At 34.2% G+C, this 12,858-nt stretch overlaps 1 long non-coding RNA gene across 1 annotated transcript in view; it reads right to left on the reverse strand.

The window, feature by feature from the left end:
* Window positions 1-2,411: 2,411 nt before the first annotated feature.
* Window positions 2,412-12,858, reverse strand: part of LOC140631537 (uncharacterized) — a 35,845-nt gene continuing 25,398 nt past the window's right edge. The window contains exon 3 of the long non-coding RNA XR_012029078.1: window positions 2,412-2,532. This is a non-coding gene — a long non-coding RNA (uncharacterized lncRNA). The remainder of the gene's footprint in view (window positions 2,533-12,858) is intronic.

A 12,858-nucleotide genomic window follows, 5' to 3' on the forward strand; every position in this document is an offset into this window, starting at 1 on the left:
AAAAGCTATAACGCTTTTAGAAGAAAATATAGGAGTAAATCATGATTTTTCTTAGATAAGAATATCTTCATTATAGCACCAATAGAAAACGTTGTAAGATTGGTAGGTTGCACTTAATCAAAACTAAAAATGTTTGTGCTTTAGAGAATCCCATCAAGAAAGTGAAACGACAACTCACAGAATGGGAAAATTATTTGCAAATCATATATCTAATAAGAGAATTATATCAGATTATATTTATTTTTTAAAAATCAATTACTAAGAAGATAAATCATCCAAGTATAAATAGTCAAAGGATTTGAATAGACATTTTTCCAAAGAAGATTTTAAAAGTGACAAAGAGGGAGACCTGGATGGCTCAGTCAGTTAAGTGTCTGCCTTACGCTTGGGTAATGATCCTGGGGTCCTGGGATTGAACCCTGCACTGAGGCGTCCTGTTCAGTGGGGAGCCTGCTTCTCCTTCTCCCTCTGCCGCTCCCTCTGCATGTGCTGTCTCACTCTTTCCCCCATAAATAAACAAAATATCTTTAAAAACAAATAAAAATGACAAAGAAATTCATAAAAAGATGCTCAATCCCATCAGTTATCAGAGAAACACAAAATGAGATAGCACTTCATAAACAGTAGGATGACTATAGTTTTAAAAAAAGACAGAAAATAACAAGTTTTGATAAGGATGGGGAGAAATTGAGACCCTCATACATTGATGGTAGGAATGTAAAATGATGCAGCCCTTTGGAAAAGTTTGACTATTCCTCAAAATGTTCAACATAGAGTCCCATATGATGCCCCAAATCCACTAAGTCTCTACTCAAGAGAAATGAAGATATATGTCCACATAAAGACCTATATACACAAATGTGTGTAGCAAACTTAATCACAAGAGACTAAAGGTAGAAATAGCCACATGTCCATGAATGGATGAACACATATGCGACTTGTAGCATTTCATGTAATGGAATTTATTTGCTAATAATAGAGAATGAAGTAATGAATCTTAGAAACACAAAATATGTGAGGTGAAAGAGCCAGTACCAGTTGCATGTCATATGATGCTATTTATAAGAAATGTCCAGAATACACACACCTATAGAAACAGAAAGTATATTAGTGGTTGCTTAGGGCTGGGTGGGAATTGTGTGTATGAGAGAGGAAAAACTTATTTAATTTAAACAAATTAAAGTATTTGTTATTGAAGATTACAAGATTACTTTGGCGTGATAAAAATGATCTAAAATTATTATAGTGGTCGTTATACTCTAAACCTACTAGAAAATATTAAAAACCATTTTAAATATGTGAACTTTATGGTATGTAAATTATATCTCAATAACACTGTTTATTTTTTAATTAAGATCTACTTGGGAAAATACATTACATGAAGTTAGTACTTAATAATTTTTGCTATATGACGTTGAAAATGACCATCAGTGGTATCTGTATTTGAGCTAACTGCTAGTTTTCTTGGTTCCAATAATAAATTAACATAATTTAAAAAGCCCAAGATTGGATGTGTGTGTGTGTATGTGTGTGTGTGTGTATAAATTTAAGGGACACTTATGACTGAAAAGTATTCTCAGAGAAATAGGAATAGATATGTAATTTCTGGGGTGCCTGGGGGCTCAGTTGGTTAAGCATCTGCCTTCGGTTCAGGTCATGGTCTCCTGGTCCCAGGATGGGGCCCAGCATAGGGCTCCCTGCTTCGTGGGGAGTCTGCTTCTCCCTCTTCCCACCCAATCCCCCTGCTTGTGCTCTCTTTCGCTCTCTGTCTCTCAAATAAATAAACTAAAAAGTCTTAAAAAAAAAAAAGGAAGTGTAACTCCTCAAACTGATGAAGTATATCTTACAAAACATATTGCAAACCTAACCAGCAAAAAGAACATCAATGAAGGAATAGATAAAAGTGCTATATTCATAAAGTGAATAAACCCAACAATTTAAATAACTGAAATACTGTGTTGTATTAACTTAAATTCATCTCAAAAGTATAAGATTAGATGAAAAAGTGAAGTTATAAAGATTACAAAAATTAAGTCACATACATAGGTATGTCTTTATGGATTAAAAAAATATATACAGTAATGGCTTTAAAACACGGACCAAAATTATGCAAACAAATGCACAACAATATTTGCTTTCAAGGAAAAAAAGGAAGGGGGTGGAACTACAGAGAATAACAAAGAGGCTTTAGATTTATCAGCAATGTTCTATTTATTTAATCAAAACATTTTAAGATACAAAGATAAAAAGCCCACTATCCCATGTAGTGGATACATGGGCATATGCCATTATCTGTAATTTACTGTGGTTTAAAATGTACAAATTAATTTCTAGATGATATTTTTTATGATCAAAATGTCCTTTCCAGATTGCTAAATTATATTTTTAAAGAATAATGCTATTTAAAATTACTAAATTTCTATGTTGGGTGAAATAGGTGATGGAGATTAAAGAGTACACTTACCATGATGAGCACTTAGTGACCAGAACTGCTGAATCGCTATATTGTACACCCAGCTTTATGTTAACATCCTGGAATTAAAACACGGTAAAATTTTATTAGTACTATTAGTTTAAATGCATTATCTATTTCCTCCTATAAAATTCATGCACATGCTACTTATTAATACGGAAGTGTTTTTCCTTTTAAAAAAATACACTAAATGGACAGTCTTTTTACATAGAATCATGGTGTGCTCTTATAATGCAACACTGACTTGATTTTCAGGTTACACATTTTAAAACTGTAGCTATAGACAGTAATCTAGGAACGGTAACCCTAAGAATGCCAAAACGATTTCATTTCCCCTAAGAAGGAATCGAATACAGTATCCAGTGTAAAGAATACCTCTGTGTATAATCGTAACACTTGTTTCTGTGAAAGGTTTCCTTTCCCCTTGGTGATGCTTTGTTCAGCCTGGTTAGATCAGCTTTTGAGGTTTTAGTAATATGTCAGTATGATTTTGGAACAAAGGGAGGAACCAAAAGGAATTTAAAAAATCAATTAACATGTGCTTGAAGCAACATAACATACATTTTGGTTTTAGCTTTATCACAAGAAGTCACAAAAGTATTCAGAAACAGTAGAATATTTTATGACCAGCCACCCTAATGATGCAGCTCTGTTAAGTCATGTGAAATTAAGAACATGGTGATTACCCTGCCAAGTTTTTCATTTTTTCCTGAGAAGATTTTAGTCATATATTTCAAATTTACATAGTTCTAATAGTATTATCACTTAATTCCAATTTTGTATTAAGATATATCTCCTGTGTAAGTAAAGTTTTCTCTTTATTCATTTCTGTATCCTGAGGATACACAAGATAACCTAAAGCAGATGTAAGGTGTAAGGTGCAGAAGCCTTAATAAATATCTGCTGAATTGATGAATTAATACACTGAATTCTAGAAGCATTTTCTTTCTTGATATCAAACATTTCTATTAGTATATAGCGGAATTAATCTGTTCAATGAGTTCTCCCTCCCTGCTATCTTCAAGGCATGTTTGCCTTTCTGTTTTACTCTTCTAAATCGGGCATTGCTTCCTCACATTATTTGTTCAGGATGTTCTCTACCCCTCCCCCGATCTCCCTTGCCTTGCACAGAGGGAAAAATGCATATTGCCTCAATAGCACTAGTTGAGGCAAAAACATTTTGCTACTTGTGGCATATGCAGACTTTTAAAAAAATGATATAATGCATGAAAGCATTAAGCTCTCATGTTACTAGTTGGTCTAGGGGAGATCAGGGAGGAAGAAAGACATTCCACTTAGTACAGGTTCCTTCTGGAGGGAACACAATATATATTATTTTAAGCTACATCCATAGTATGGGTTATAGGTGCTTGTTTAAGTTTTAAGTCTCTACAATTTTGTTCATTTTAAAAATGTAGAGAATGGATCCTTATTTTATACCTGATTAGAGATTAAACATAGGTGGATACATATTAAACACTGAACTTCCCACAGTATTAGGAGTAAAACCTATACTCTACTCTTACGCTTGATTATATGGAGGCTGGAAATGGTTTCTAAATATCTTAGGATTCAGGAATAATACAAGTAACTTGTATTTACACAGAAATTTAATGTTTTAAACAGTGCCTACATGTATTTAATGTCGGATCAAGTACGTAAAATGTAGGTGCACACACAAACCTAGGACTCCTGGCACCTTCCATTCCACCTTGCTGGGTCCAACTACAGCTTCCCTCTTTGTTTCTCTAAAAGATTCAAAATGACCCTCTAGAAACACTAGAAAACTTAGGCTCTATTGTTTCTACCTACTGCTTTGTACTTGCCTCCAGAGGTACTGTATTGTGGATACTAAGTAAATTAATGATAAAACAGAATTTTTGCAGAGATTATTTGATAAGTTTAGGGTTTAAATACTTTTAAAATTGTAACTCTGTGTGTTGAAAAATGTTTCTGGGATGCAGCGGCTCTGTGGAAAGTTCCCAGGGAAGAGGTTTTACAAAACACACTCTGATACATGCAACCATATCCAGTTCTAGTGCTATCCAACTGCTATGTGTGGAATGTAAAATTCCAGTGTGACATTAATATAGCTTTAAAAATAAAAGATATTCTGCATATGTTGAGTATATTGTTTCTAAAGTGAAATCATCTAAGAAAAGTCCTAGTTATTTCCAAGTCTTGTTGAAGTCTTTTCAAAATCCTTATGTAAAGTTAACTAAACAACTGAGATAAAGGTACATGCCAATGGTATTACATTATATGTCAAGAAAGGGAAGAGATTGGATTACTCATTTTTATGATTTGCCCACTCAAAATCTTACCTAGTGCTTCTTAGGGTTCTCCACATTTTTCCTTTTATCTCCAAACTCAAGATATGTTCACAACAGGCTTGTATGCAGTATAAAATAAAAGGTAATTGAAGGTAAAACCCCTTCCTGCATTTGTTCTATTAAACCTGAGTTCCAGCATGAAATTTTATAGGGCAGGGAGCTGGGAAGAGACAGCAGCATTGAGGAAAAGTCACGCTAACCTTGACCAAAAAAAGAAGACCTGGGGTCCTTGCACAGGAGGTATCTGAGATCCACAAATTGTAGGGTGGCGTTCACACTGCTACACAGGCCAAAGAGGGGTATCGCTTCATGGGCACCCAGGGAGTTAACAACTGCCAGGGCAAAACAGGAGCCACGAAGTGCTGGGCTCACAATACTTCTTATTAATTACTTTGGTACAGACTCCTTGTGTGTGTCCAAGAGGGTAAAAACATCAATCATTCATGCTAAGCTAAACCAAACAACTGTTGACAATAATGATTAAAAAGGTGAATTTAGAGTTGCTTATGCAGGGGTGGGGAACAGAGATAGTGGAAAAGGAATAATTATACAATGCAGTCATGGAGAAGGCACAGAAAATTTTCACCAAAGCTCAGCCAAGCTCTAGAGACTTGAGCTCAGGTGTACGTGAGGACTAAGCCAGGTTGGCCTATCTTGCTGAGGTCTAATGGGCCGTGGCAGGACGTGTTCATGGCAGAAGTAAGATCCCTCTGTGCATGAAGAATCTCCAGATATAGGCTCAGAAGGTTAAATTAAGTTTTCCCAAATTTCTTTTCTCCTATCAAGTATTCAAGGTACTTTGCATTTCTTAACTAAAGAGTTAAGAAAACCTGCCTAGAAGGCAGTTCAGAGGGGAAAAAAAAAATTTAGTGCAATACTTAAAAATGTGAGGTCAAAATAACCTCTCAATAATTTTACCCATTTCCCAGTCCAAACTCCATGCCAAAGCTTATACTTTCAATTCTTTGAAAGTTTGTTCTGCATTGCTGGCTGGGCTGGTTTTTTTGTTTTTGTTTTTTTGTTTTTTTTGTTTTTTGTTTTTTTCTTTTTGACCTCTTCTGGTCATATTTGATAAGAAGGGTGGTGATGATAGCCTGGAATCCACTTAAGTGAGGTGTCAGAGACTCTGAAGGCATTTCTCTTTCAGCTCTAAATATCCTCTCCATTAAACCTTTATACTTCCCCAAATCATATTGTCCTTCTCCCTTCTTCCCTGCCAAAGCCACCCTTTATCAGCAGCATCACTAGCTTGGGAACCTGCAGCTGAAACCAGAAATGCAGGAGACTCTCAACCCCATTAGCTAGAGCGGCCAGGCATTCAATAAATAATTGTCATTTTAACTTTGTTCTGTGGTTCTCAATGTATCAGACTTAAGAAAAAAGTGGTAAACTGGAATTATAACATAGACAAGTGTGATGTCTAGTACAGATACTGTACAAGTGCAGTACCTGGCTTAATGTCTCCTGTAAAATTTCAGTTGACTTTGTAAAGTCTGACTTAAAAAAAACCAACATTACCACCAACAGAGTGTCAAAAGTGCACAATTTCACACAGACTTGGGTCTTCAGTTTGGCTTGTAGTGTCTGATCTTGAAGAAGAAAATGATAACATTTATTAACTGACATTAAAAATGTTGAATAAGGGACACCTGGGTGGCTCAGTGGTTGAGCAACTGCCTTTGGCTCAGGTCATGATCCCTGCCTCTCTCTCTGTGTGTCTCTCATGAATAAATAAATACAATCTTAAAAAAATATATGTTGAATAAAAACATAGACTATATAGCTAACTCAAAATAAAAGAGAGAAAAATATAGTAATTTGTATAGAGCCCAGAGAATCCGTGTAAATGTTTCAAATAATTATATTTTAAAAATCATAAACTTTAAAAAAAAATCCCATTAAAAAAGTAGGATTATATTTTGTAAACACATAAACATATGTTTTGTTTATGCTAAACATTGCTAAACATTGGAAGTGCACAAAAGGTTAGGGGTGCTCATTGCTGGGCGGTAACCTGAAGGTTGTTCATTTTATTCTTTATATTTTTCGGTATTTTAAAAATTACTTTTAATGAGCATGAAAAAATCTATAATCAGAAAATAAAGCAAAACAGAAAATGCACCATATAGGTAATGAAAATGCATTTCAGTAGGTTTTAAAGACTATATTATATTTCTTAATTTGGTTGTTGGTACTTGGGTCTTTGTTTTGATGATGATGATGATGATTTTTTATGATTTACATGTATTATATAACATGCTTAAATCAATTTATAATATTTTGGGGAAGAAAGTAATTTCATGGAAGTCATTCTTTTCATATTTAAAAGTAAACTTCTAGAAAAAATGTATATGTCCTAAAAGTATTACTAAAATTAATGTATTATTATTATTTTAATATTTGATATTATTAAATCATTTAATAGCAATTATTAAATGATTAAATAATAATTGATATTATTAAAATTATAAATTATGTAGTCCTTCATTTGAAAACCAGTTAAGAACAAACAAGAATGGCTATTGTCTTCACCAATATTTCACACTTATCACCATTTCAAGCAGATAAATGTAAAAAATGAAAAATATGAATACTGGAAATGACTAGGTAAAGTTTTCATGACTACAGATGCTATTGGTATGTATCTTAAGATTTAAGAGAATCAATCAAAAACTTCTTACAAAAGAAAAACTATATGAAATTCAATAAATTGGTTTGTTAAAATTTTAATACTGTAACATTGATGGCCTTCCTGTATATCAACTCTATCCAGTTAGAAAATCTGATACAAAGCAGCAGACTTCTTGATATTTGAAATTGGTCATGACAAATACAATGATAATTTTTCTGAGTTTCTTGGTTTGCCTTGACTTCTGATAGAGAAATGGCAGGAAAGCAAATGCAACTGAAATTTGAGCTGCAAGAAATTCGTAAGTCAGGCAAAAGGAAGACATTTTTTTAAACATGTAAATAATGAAGAAATCTTTGTTCACTTTGAGAAAAATATAAGGTTGTTTTCCTTCCTCAATTGCCTTACTGAATTGGTGTTCCACATTATATTTACCTTATATATTTGTTTGCTTATTTTATATCTTATTATAGAAAATTCCAATTATATACAAAATTAGATCTTCTAGTCTAATAAGCTTCCAAGTACCCATCACCCAGTTCTATAATAATTAAATCATAGCTAGTTTTGTTTCTTTTATACCCCTATTTATCTTTCTATGAAATGATTTTGAGGCAAATTCCAGATATCATATTTTAGCTGAATTATTTCAATAAAAGGTGGAAACTCTTTAAAAAAGATTTATTTACTTAATTATTTCTTATTTATCTATTTATTAACAGATATATATAGAGAGAGTGTGTGTAAGCAGGGGGAGGGGCAGAGGGTGAGGGAGATAAGCAGACTCTCTGCTGATTAGGGTGCCCGATGTGGGGCTTGATCCCATGATCCTGAGATCATGACCTGAGCTGAAATCAAAAGTCAGATGCTGAACCAACTGAGCCACCAAAGCTCCCCAAGATAAGAATTCTTTTAACACATTCTCCAGACCACTCTTCAACTAAAAATAAAATAATTCCCTTATTTCATCAAATTTGTCCTATTGACTCATGTTCTAATCTCTGTAATAGTTTGAATCAGAATCTAATAACAAAAATAGAACTTATCCATTGTTTAATAATGTTTTCATATCTCTCTTAATCTATGAGTTCTCCTCCCCAAACTTTTCATTCTCTTCTGATCTTTTTTTTTTAAGTTTTACTGTAGAGATTGTAAAGTGATTATATCATCAAGAAGTTACTTGTTATGTTCCTCTTCATCTATGTTTCCTCTAAATTAACAGGTTTAGAGTTTGACCTGACTCTGTTTGCAGAGGGGGAAAATATTTCATATTCATAGATAGTATTATATTCCCCCATCAAGGCATATATATAATGTCTAGTTATCTCTATTTTGGTGATGTTAGCGACTACTGAAAAATAATGCTTACATCCATTAATTCATTAAATGCAACAAAAAGAGTGATAATCTAGTTCTATTCTTCTTATATTACCTGGAATGCTTCTATAAATAAAAATTTCCCTTTAACTTCTACTTGGTTACCTACTGGCATATTTTTAATAGCAAAAAAATGTAGACAATTTTTATTTTTTCCAATTAATTACCTGTTTTTTCAAAAAAATAATTTGATTCACTAGTATCTTCCCAAACTGACCAATTTATGTTTATTTACATTTACAATATTACTTTTCAAACTCTGATGAATTGTGTCTATAATTCTTAATAATTTTAATCTGAGTTAATAGTTGAATTTCCCATTTTACATCCTTCTTTTATCTTTTAATGTGTTGTAATTGTCCACCATTATTTATTTGACCAAAGTATAACTATAAAATCTTCATCAAAGTAGATTTAGTAAATCTATCAATGTTGAACATTTTCACAAGTTTTCAAAATTTAATTTTTAAAAGTAATGGTGTAATAAAATGATTTAACATAACTCTTATTGGTCATTTCTTATCATTTTTTTAGATTTAATGAGAAGAGTTTGTTTCTGATAGTATAAATAATTTATACAAATGCAATGTAAATCACTTCATTTCCCTTAAGAACATTTGTACTTCTTTAAATTCTTAACTGTAGTGCTCAGGAATTCCATATTTTCTAGTACCATGATTGATATACTGTTCTTATTATAAAATGTAATATAAGAAAAATCTTGTCACATAGTTAATAAAAACTTCAATTACTGAACTAGCTAATGTTTTCTCAGCCTTAGGATCTCAGCTCTGATTCTCTTCTTTCCAGAAATGTCTATAAGCACTTAAGAGAGTAAATGTACACATCTAGGTAGTTACTAGAGAATTTCAGGTTTTCCAGCCTAATCTTTTTTTAAAGATTTATTTATTTTAGAGAGTGTGCACAAAACAGTGCAGGTTAGGGGTTGGAAGTGTGGAGAGGCAGAGGGAGAGTGAGAGTCTCAAGTAGACTCCCCATTGAACCTGGAGCCCAACTTGGGGCTCCATCTCAAGACTCTGAGATCATGACTTGACCCAAAATCAAGAGTCAGACACTATACCAACTGAGCCACCCAGGTGCTCCTAGCCCAACATTTCTTTATGCCACATTATGACATGGCTTTTTGAAGAAATGTTCTATGTTCCTTCATGTGTCTTGCCAATGAAGGAGTAGCTGTAGAGGAATTGCCAGGTAGTCCCCAGATTAGATACAAGTGGAGAATGTAATTAATCAGAATGGGAATAAATAGCTGGTCTAAGACATTATATATTTATTTGATTGGAATATATGAATGGCGGATGCCTCTCCCTAGATCTCTATGTACGTTTCATGATATAATGCTCTTCTTGCCTAGCTTACTATAGTTTTGTTCTTGTATAATTCAGGAACTAGACAAATCCATTGTTGTTGACAGGAAGTTCTCATTGTCTGCAGACAGACAAAATCTAGGGCAGATTGACTCTTGCTACGTAACCTAATCCACTTGTAAGCAACCACTCTCTAGCACATTCTATCAGTTATTGCCCCAGTAGAGAGCAGATGGTAGAGTCGAATTGGATACTTAAAGAATTTCTAATAAAAGATCTGTTAGCAAAGGTGTCACAGAGTTTTAGGGAAACTGGTACAAAATCGTGCAATACCCTATGCTAGTGACAGCAGAGACCTACTATAATTTCCTGAAAAGTTTCCTTTTCTCAGTTACAGGACTTAGTAATTTTAACTCATATATTTCCATATATTCTGAGATCAGACAAATAAATAAATACATACACAGAATAATGACAACCAGTTTCCTGAATTAAACATATGGAAAGGAGAAGATTAGAATGAATCCATTAGTATTAGATTAGATATGCAGTTCCCAAGATAAACTGGTAGACCTTCCCTTGGTCTATTTTCCAAGAAGGCCCAGAAGCAGCAATGCAACCAAAAGGAGGATACCTTGAGCTCCTAAGAGGAACCAGAGCTCCAGGGAGAAATGACTGATTCTAGAGGTGGGGCACTGAAAGTACAAGAGGAGCCTAGAATGTTGTGTTGAGTCTCAAAGTAAGGAAATGCTCAAGAAATGACAGGACACATCAAGAGGACCTCCTAGAGCCAAGTCTGACAATTTTACTTGAAAACACATGATAGTAGCAGATTATATCCCCAGTGAATACAATTAAAATGCTGATGTAAATAAAGTCCATGCTGGTGTAAATAAAGAATAACTAAATTAATGGAAGAAAAGGAAACGGAAGAACTGATCACCTGAATCTAAAGAAAGCCACATAGTGGGAACTGTGTGGCCTTTGATACAGGGATGGAGCTCACCAGTGGTGACCCATAAGGGAGAAAGCTGGAGGGCAAAGAATAGCCTAACTGCCTCTCCTCTACCCCTCAGGTCTCCCACTGGTGCCTCCCATTGATGGATCCTCCATGGACTCTAGAGGTCAAGGCAGCACCTTGATGCAATCTATCCAGGTCACATTCCTGGAGAATTCAGAGTTGGACGACAGAATGATTTGTGAATCTTCAGGAGTGAAAGGAGACAACCAGTGAACTCTTTTTGCCACAGAGACTTTTCCAAAATAACAAATTTGGCCTTTTTGTTTTCTTTCATGAAATATTTATTGCCAAAAGACAGGGCTTCGGGAAAGTCAAATCTCTTCACAACTTGGTCTCAGCATATCTTTTTGCTTTTCTCTACCATTGTCTTCCTCTCCCCCATACACAAAGCTCCAACCTTATCAGACTATATGCTGTTTTTGAAGCCACTCGCTCATATCACTGTGGCTTTACCTACTTGTGTTTTCCCTTGCTTGGACTGCACTCTGATCATTATATCACAGAAAATCTCCTACAAATTCTTAAAGGTCTAAGTCAGATAGAACTTCACTTCTATTCTCCTCAACCATCGTGAGGCAAATAAAGTTTCCCTTATTTTCATTAGGCAGGGATAATTGATCAGAGCTTTGTGTTCCAATGACACTTATTCAAAAATCAATTAGCAATACTATATAGTATCACATCTATTTTTTTTAAAAGACTCCCTCCCGGCTGAACTGAGATCTTCCAACATGTTCCTGATAATAGAGTTCAGGTACTCTATAAATAGCTGTGGAGATGAATATATGATGTTTCAAGTTATACAGAAATCTGATTCTCACACTCTTTTTCAGAAAACCCCACATTTAGACTCTCTTTAATTTTTAAAGAGTCAATTTCTTGGAACATTAGATACCTTCATCACCACATAGCTATTTTAACTAGACCATCAGCTCTTTTACTTATTAAATATGCAATATTTTCTTTAAACAAAAAACTCCATTTCTGGGATCCCTGGGTGGCACAGCGGTTTGGCGCCTGCCTTTGGCCCAGGGCGCGATCCTGGAGACCCGGGATCGAATCCCACGTCGGGCTCCCGGTGCATGGAGCCTGCTTCTCCTTCTGCCTATGTCTCTGCCTCTCTCTCTCTCTCTCTCTCTCTCTCTCTCTGTGTGACTATCATAAATAAATAAAAATTAAAAAAAAAAAAACTCCATTTCTAAAAATATTGAAAAAGCTCCAAGATACTACAGAAAAGTTTATGAATATCTTGCATTTATATAACTAACATTGAAAATTGTATACATATATAGTTACTAATATAAATACATATACATCACACACATATACAGATGTGTGTGTGTGTGTTTGTGTGATTTATTGGATTTGATTATGGCATAACATTGTATAGAAGGAATAACAGGGCTTCTATGTACCCCAATCATAGATAAAGAAATGGAGAAGCAGCAAGGTTAAATAACTAGCTCAAGGTAAAATATCTTTCAATGATGGGTCAAGACAGAATATTCATGTAGATACTACTTTCTTGGAAGAAGTTTGTGAAAACAAAAAATAGAGGACTTGTTAATATAAAGGCAGACTTTCCAGGCAAGGGTCTTGGGAAAAAGCCAAACCTCCTGCTATTAAATTTGGAGTATCTGCATTAGACTCCCTCTTTTCCCTAGAAAGAATCAGCAAAGATTGAAAAGGGAGAACAA

Source organism: Canis lupus, chromosome 4 (genome assembly GCF_048164855.1).
Source record: "Canis lupus baileyi chromosome 4, mCanLup2.hap1, whole genome shotgun sequence".
Classification (NCBI taxonomy): Eukaryota; Metazoa; Chordata; class Mammalia; order Carnivora; family Canidae; genus Canis; species Canis lupus.